Below are 7908 nucleotides of genomic sequence, written 5' to 3'. Positions count from 1 at the left end.
TAGCTTAGAGTGGGGCAACACTGAATACCCAAAAGAATGCTAATATACCTTGAAAGGATGAGTTTTAAGAACAAATTTTGAATAACCTCAGTATTTGAAAGGTTGAGTTGAATTAAGTAAAGAATCTGCATTAATAAAGAGAATTTAAGGGTTAGGAACCCCAAGAATTGCAGGAAAGAATATATCAAAAGATTATTTTTTTGGAAAATAAAAGAAAAACTTGTTTCAGTATATCCATTGAGGAAACCGCATAAATAGGAACAATTACAAGGTTTGGTTATCGATATGTGAGCGATTCTTCATGTGAAAGCTCGCTGTAATCAAAACCAACTCTCACTCAAGTCACTTGTAAGTTACACGACGCAAGTTAGAATACTTGCATAGCAAAAGGTATATTGAATCTTTAAGAAGCATCAACTAGATAATTCGCAAAGCAACAGATGAAAAAACAAGCAGCTTTTGAAAGATATGACAGCATTACCAGCTAGATTTGCAGTCTGACAATCGATTCCCATGGATCAAACTCTATGATACAGGATGTAAAATAACCTCTGAATGAGCAAGACGCATTCCTTCTATGATGATCATGGTAATTTACCAGATCAAAAAAAACCCAACAATTATGATAATTTAGAAGAGAAATATTATTGTGATAGGAGAATTATGGTAATAAGAGGAACTTGAGTCCATGATATCTTAGCAAAATTATCTTAGCAGTCATTGTTTTCTGCATAAAATAACAAAATTCAATTAAATCCATGCAAAATTTAAAGTGAATTTTTTCTAGTCTCCTAGATGCTCCAGAATATCAAAATTTAAGACCAGCACACACTTAATTAAGGTACTTTAGCACTTTTCACCTGATCTGGAAAATAAAACATAAAATTATGATGCTTGGTAAGATCAAAGCTCTGGAAGCAATATCTCTTCTCGAGAAGTTGACAAAATATCTAGCTTGAATTTTGAAGAAGTAAGGAACCAGGAAAACAATTGTATAATCTGCTGATTTCTTTGCCAATATGATACTTTGCAATAAAGAACTTAATTGATATTTAGATATATTGTTCCATACATTCCCTTAATGAAAACATCAGTTGGGATCTGGCCCCTCCATTCTCCTTAAAAGAATAATGTCAAATGCATGAGTCATGAAGCAAGACACAAGCGAAATTTGGTGCTGATGTGCCTTACCTTATTCTAGGAAACATAATTGTTTGTTATTTCCTCTAATTTTGAGCTTTAATTATTGCAAAAAATGTAGCATGATGAATGAGAATAATAATGGAGAATACTGTAATTGCTATGCTTCCGAATTGTCTTCAAAGATGCGGCTGTGACATGTTGAGTCACAAAGGTAAGGACAGTCAATCTTTTGGAAGGCAATCCTATCATAAAACCAGTCTCCAACTGCCTTTGCAATTGGCTGCAAAAAAAAAAGTTTGCAGAACATTAACATATACAGTAAACTAGGAAATTTGGAGGACAACTAATTTCTATAACTTTTAGCACTCAGAGAATAAATAACTGATCGGTTCTTTCAATTTTGAAAATAAACCACGCAATAGCACGTATCCCGTAGGATAGTGATTACGGGTGTCGGTCCACAGGGATTGGAGACAAGTTATTTTTCTTTTAAAAATAAATCAAAAAGAAGGATTTGCTAACTTGATTTAACTAAATTAATCTATGAGTACGAATTGAAATTTTATCAAAGTAAATAGATCTAGGGTTTGGAATCCACCACATAGCATTGCATCGAGGATTGTGTTCTTAGTTTTTATCTTTTGGAGAGGCATGCAATTTTGGCTACAAGCCTTTTAAAATAAAAACATAAAGAGTTCTAGGAAGATCCATCTTCGGTATAGCATGAAGTGTCTACCTAAGTATGCTAATCTAGGGTGTAGCACATCTCATCTTCCTAGGCATGGATCATCTTAGACTACTTTAGCAACATGAATAGTAAATGGCATGCTCAAGGTTTAAACATCATAAAATAATTTTTCATTGAGAATGAGAATTTAAACAAACTCCAAAAAGATTAAAAGAGTAAGAACTACAATGCCCTGTTACATTGCTAGGGCTTCATCCAGCCCTAGACTAGGTGTTCAGCCGCGCATGGTGGCCGGATGTCCTTCCATCTTCAAATGAAAGCCTTCACCTCTCATTCTTCCCAGAATAACACAAACTCTTCTCTTTCCTCCCCTCTCTCTTCTTTTTTTTATTTATTTCTCTCGGCTTTTCTTCTTCTTCTTCTTCACCGAAACAGGGGTTCTCCCTTGTTTTCTTTCTTCTCAACCGAGCTCTCCCCTTGGCACCGCCCCTCCTTCCTTCTTATATAGACTCCTCCAATAATGGATCGCGTGGAGAGGATCGTCCGGGGTGCTCATTCGGGAAGGGGGAATGGATCTCGGGCTGCTGAAATCTGGGGGAGAATCACGGGCGGCCGGGATGGATTGCGGACGGCTAGAAGAGGCTGAGACGCTGAGAGGAGCGGATCTGGAATGGAGGGTGCTGCGGGATCGCTGGGAGGGGGCTATCGACCAGGTCGCACGCGGAAGAGGACGATGCGGCTGGGATTGGGTCTTCCGGGATGCTGGCTGGAGAAGAAACGGACGCGTGAGGAAATCCGGAAAGACTCGGCTTTGCTGGGGTGCTGGAGTTCCGGGAGGTGGATCCAGGTGTGTCATGGACAACGGAAGAGGCTAAAATGCCGGGATCTTAGATGCATCATGGAGAGAATAGAAGCGGAGGGCCGGATCGACGGGAGGTGCTGCAATTATTCTGCTGCTGTGAACGCGCTGGGACGAGCGGATGGTCTGGGATGCTGGCTGCACGCACGGTGATCGCGGAGGAGCTGGTCGCCGGCTGTACCGCGTGGAGGATTTGCATCGCTGGCTGCTGGGAGTTGGCACGGGCGGCGGATCGACGCGGGATCAACGGGAAGAAGCGGAACGGCCCGGATGCACTGCGGGGGAGGGGGGGGAAAGAAGATAAACAGTGGGATATCATTTATTAATTTATTTATTATTTGATTTATATATATACATAAGTATATATGTATTTGTAAAAACACTGTTCATATGAACAGTGTTTTCACGGGATACTGTTCATATGAACAGTGTTTCCAGTAATTCTTTCCGAAATTATTTTATTTATTTTATTATTTTATTATTATTATTTATTATTATTATTTTTTTATTTTTTTATTTTAAAATTATAAATTTTATATGAAGGCACGCAAGGCATTGGTTGGGAATTGACTTTGGGTTTGAGGTAGGTCATGATTGTTGATTTGCTTGAATTTGTTCTCGAGCCCAATGACATTTAATTCTTACCATACCGCTTCAGATTGAACTCAACCAGATCAGACCGTGACTTAATAAAAGGGTTAATCAAATATTTTTCCATATAATTATAACTTTCAATCTAACCAGGACCAAGGCCCATTGAATTATACCCTTAGCTTGATTGCAACTCCATCAGGTTAATAATTCGGGTCAACACAATCTCCTCCTTATATGTTTTTATGAAAGATCTCAACCAGAAGAGAGACAATTCAGAGTCTGTTTTAAGAAAAGTATTATTTACCTCATAATTTAAATTTATTTCATTGTTTATTCAATTTCATGGTAAAACAAGTAGTTATCCGTTTAAGAACATTGATAAGTGCTGGAAAAAGAATATTAAATTATAGATTAATCAGCACTTATCACACCCCCAAACCTATGTTTTGCTAGTCCTCGAGCAAAATGAAATTAAAGAAAAGCTCTAACTCACTTTCGCAGGCATCGCGATTGCATTTACCATATGCAACAAGGCTTTAAACCCCTAGGTTACCCTAGTGGACGAGTTATAGTCTCGTGAGGGTTTCCAGTGAAGATACCCACAAACTTCAATATCATTTATTGTTATGATTAATTTGTTGTTGTTGTTGTTGTTTTTTTTTTTTTTTTAATTCGATTGATGAAACTTCAAATTCCAAGTGCATACTAGCTAGAAAAAAAAAACTTTTTTTTTTAATTAAAATATAATTTAAGATACATAAATGATAAGAATTTCAAAGCACACACGGTTTTATTTACTAAGTTAGCCCAAATTCTAGATTAGTATGCAATCTAAGTTAAAGTCATTAAGTTTCCGTTTAGGGAGTTGTAAGACTTATTTATACTGGAGTGCTCGGTGAAATCTGGACCGTACACAAGCTAAGGGTTCGGATCTCCAAAATATTGTTAATACTAGTAGTTTCCAAGAATTGGTCGAAAAGACCTACTCACTGATTCAAAATCATCTTATCTGCAGGATTTCGAGAGTTGTGGATGTTTACTTTAGTACCTCACGGGCTTTATCTGTAATATTCCAGTTTACTCGAATTTTTACAACGACGGCTTTCACACTATTGTCTTTTCGATCAATACAACATTTTTTTTCTTTTTTTTAAGAAAGATATATAAATTGTGCACTTTTACTCTTGTGGTGATTTCTCCGTGTAACGAGCAATCAGTCGACAACTCTCACACCAGTTGGCATAAGGTGTCGAGCATCAAGACTCCCCTACGGACTTATGCTCGGAGTCCTCATCACAAGCCCACTTGATCTTTGACAATAGGTAGCCCTTTTCGATGTACATGACTAAATCCATTTTTATTGATGTTTTTTTTTTTTTTTTTTTTGGATTAGATAAGTATGATTCATCAGGGTCCAAGGTTACTACCATACTCTCAACATAATGTCGAGCCTAGACCTTAGAAGAGTCGGCCAGTGTGTAGTGAAATTCCAAAGTATTAATTAGCTTACAACTCCCTAAGAGAGACTTAATAAAAAGAACTTAAATTTGTATTACTTCCCACTAGTCATTGGGCTTTTTAGATTTTATATACCTTGTGTGTTTATCATTCTCGCATAAATGTATATAAATTAGGGTTTTTTTTTTTTAACAAAAACTTTTTTTTAATAACTTTTTTTATTATTTTATAAAAAATGAAAATAAACACATTTTTTTAAAAAAAATAATATTTTTTTATTTTTTATTTTTTTTAAAAAATGATTTTTTTAATTATTATTTTTTATTTTTTTTATTTTTTAATTTTTTTTTTGGATGAAAATCAAGATGAAATACCCCCAAACCTAAACCTAACATTGTCCTCAATGTTAAGAAATAATCTAAGAGAATTGGGTTGCCTCCCAACAAGCGCTAAGTTTATTGTCTTCAGCCAGACATGGTGCATCCTTAATTATTTTGATAAATAGGGTTCGTCAAATTAAGGGATTCGATCAATTGCCCATCGGTAACACAGTCCACATAAGGTTTTAACCTTTGACCATTGACTTTTAAAATATGTTCACCATTGAGGTGTTGGATCTCTACTGCACCATAAGAAAAAACCTTTTTCACTACGAATGGTCCATCCCACCTAGAGCGAAGTTTACCCGGGAAGAGTCGCAACTTGGAATTGAACAGCCAAACCTTTTGACCAGGTTCGAAGGACTTACGGTTAATATTTTTATCATGAAAAGCTTTAGTCCTTGCTTTATAAATTTTAGCATTTTCATAAGCCTCATTACGCAATTCTTCAAGTTCACTTAGTTGGAGTTTTCGGTGAGGACCAGCCACTGCCATGTCTAAGTTAAATTCTTTTATAGCCCAGAAAGCTCTATGTTCAAGTTCTACCGGTAAGTGACAAGCTTTACCAAAAACTAATCGGTAGGGGGACATGCCAATAGGAGTTTTGTAGGCGGTACGGTAAGCCCAGAGTGCATCATTTATCCTTTGAGACCAATCTTTCCTATCGGGACGTACCGTTTTCTCTAAGATGTGTTTTAACTCTCTATTGGACACCTCGACTTGTCCACTCGTTTGGGGATGGTATGGGGTAGCAACTTTGTGGGTGATGTTATATTTGCGAACCAAAGCCTCGAAAGATCGGTTGCAAAAATGAGATCCCCCATCACTGATAATGGCTCGGGGTGTACCAAAACGACAAAAGATGTTTTCATGTAAAAATTTAATCACAACCTTGTGGTCATTAGTTTTAGTGGCGACAGCTTCTACCCATTTTGAAACATAATCAACCCCTACCAGAATATATTCGAAACCAAAGGATGGTGGGAAAGGGCCCATGAAGTCAATACCCCAGACATCAAAGATTTCTACAATTAAAATAGGATTGAGAGGCATCATATCTCTACGAGAGATGGTACCCATCCGTTGGCACCGTTCACAAGTTTGGCAAAAGTTATGGGCATCTTTGAAAAGTGTGGGCCAATAAAATCCACTTTGTAAAACTTTTGCTGCAGTTTTTCTACCCCCAAAATGTCCCCCACAAGCTTGTGAATGGCAGAATGAAAGAATACTTTGAAATTCACATTCAGGGACACATCGACGGATGATTTGATTGGGACAATACTTGAATAAATCAGGATCATCCCAATAATAGAACTTTACTTGTGAAAAGAATCGGTTCTTATCTTGAGTTGACCAATCATCAGGAATTCGTCCTATGGCAAGGTAATTCACTATGTTTGCAAACCATGGCGTTTTTATTCTTTGTACCTCAAATAATTGTTCATCTGGAAAAGAATCGTGCAAGGGTGAGGTATTTTTACAAGAGGGCTCAAGAAGAATCCTAGATAAGTGGTCCGCTACGACATTTGCATTTCCTTTCTTGTCACGAATTTCTAGGTCAAATTCTTGTAGTAAAAGAATCCATCGAATCAGACGGGGTTTGGTATCCTTCTTTGCAAGAAGGTGTCGAAGGGCAGCATGATCAGTGAATACGGTAACCTTGGATCCTAATAAGTAAGATCGAAACTTGTCTAGTGCGAATACTACTGCTAGCAACTCTTTCTCAGTGGTGGTGTAGTTTAATTGTGCATCTGAGAGTGCTTTACTAGCATAGTAAATGACATGAGGTACTTTATCTAGCCGTTGCCCTAAAACTGCCCCAATAGCATAGTCGGATGCATCACACATTAGTTCAAATGGAAGCGTCCAATTAGGGGGCCGTATGATAGGTGCAGTGGTCAATTTCGAGCGAAGATTTTCAAATGCCTCCTCGCATGTTTTATCAAAGACAAAGGGAGTGTCCTTGGCAAGAAGATTGCACAAGGGTTTGGAAATCTTACTAAAATCCTGAATAAAGCGACGGTAGAAACCAGCATGGCCAAGGAATGATCGGATTTGTTTCACAGTTTTTGGTGGAGGAAGATTGGAAATAAGATCGACTTTGGCTTTATCTACTTCAATGCCCCTCTTGGACACGACGTGTCCTAAAACTATGCCTTCTTGAACCATAAAATGGCTCTTTTCCCAACTTAGTACTAGGTTGGTCTCCTTACATCTTTTCAAAACTAAGGTCAAATTGTCTAGACAATCATCAAAAGATAGGCCAAAAACTGAGAAATCATCAATGAACACTTCTAGAAAGTTTTCTACCATATCTGAAAAGATGGCCATCATGCATCGTTGAAAAGTTGCGGGTGCATTACATAGTCCAAAAGGCATCCTCCTATATGCAAATGTCCCAAATGGGCAAGTAAAGGTGGTCTTCTCTTGATCGTCCGGGTAGACAGGTACTTGGTTATATCCAGAATAACCATCTAAGAAGCAGTAGAAGCCTTGACCAGCCAACCGTTCCAAAATTTGATCTATGAAAGGTAGAGGAAAATGGTCCTTCCTAGTCATTGAATTAAGTTTTCTATAGTCAATGCACATGCGCCAACCCGTGGTTGTGCGTGTTTGTATTAATTCTCCTTCCGTATTCTCAATCACAGTGATACCTGATTTCTTGGGTACCACTTGTGTCGGACTCACCCACTTACTATCAGAAATTGGATAAATGATTCCGGCATCTAATAACTTCACCACTTCTTTCTTGACTACCTCCTTCATGTTAGGATTGAGTCTTCTTT

The sequence above is a fragment of the Phoenix dactylifera genome, unplaced genomic scaffold (genome assembly GCF_009389715.1).
Source record: "Phoenix dactylifera cultivar Barhee BC4 unplaced genomic scaffold, palm_55x_up_171113_PBpolish2nd_filt_p 001390F, whole genome shotgun sequence".
NCBI classification, from domain to species: Eukaryota; Viridiplantae; Streptophyta; class Magnoliopsida; order Arecales; family Arecaceae; genus Phoenix; species Phoenix dactylifera.
The sequence above is the reverse complement of the archived record's forward strand: the minus strand, read 5'-3'. Positions refer to the sequence as shown.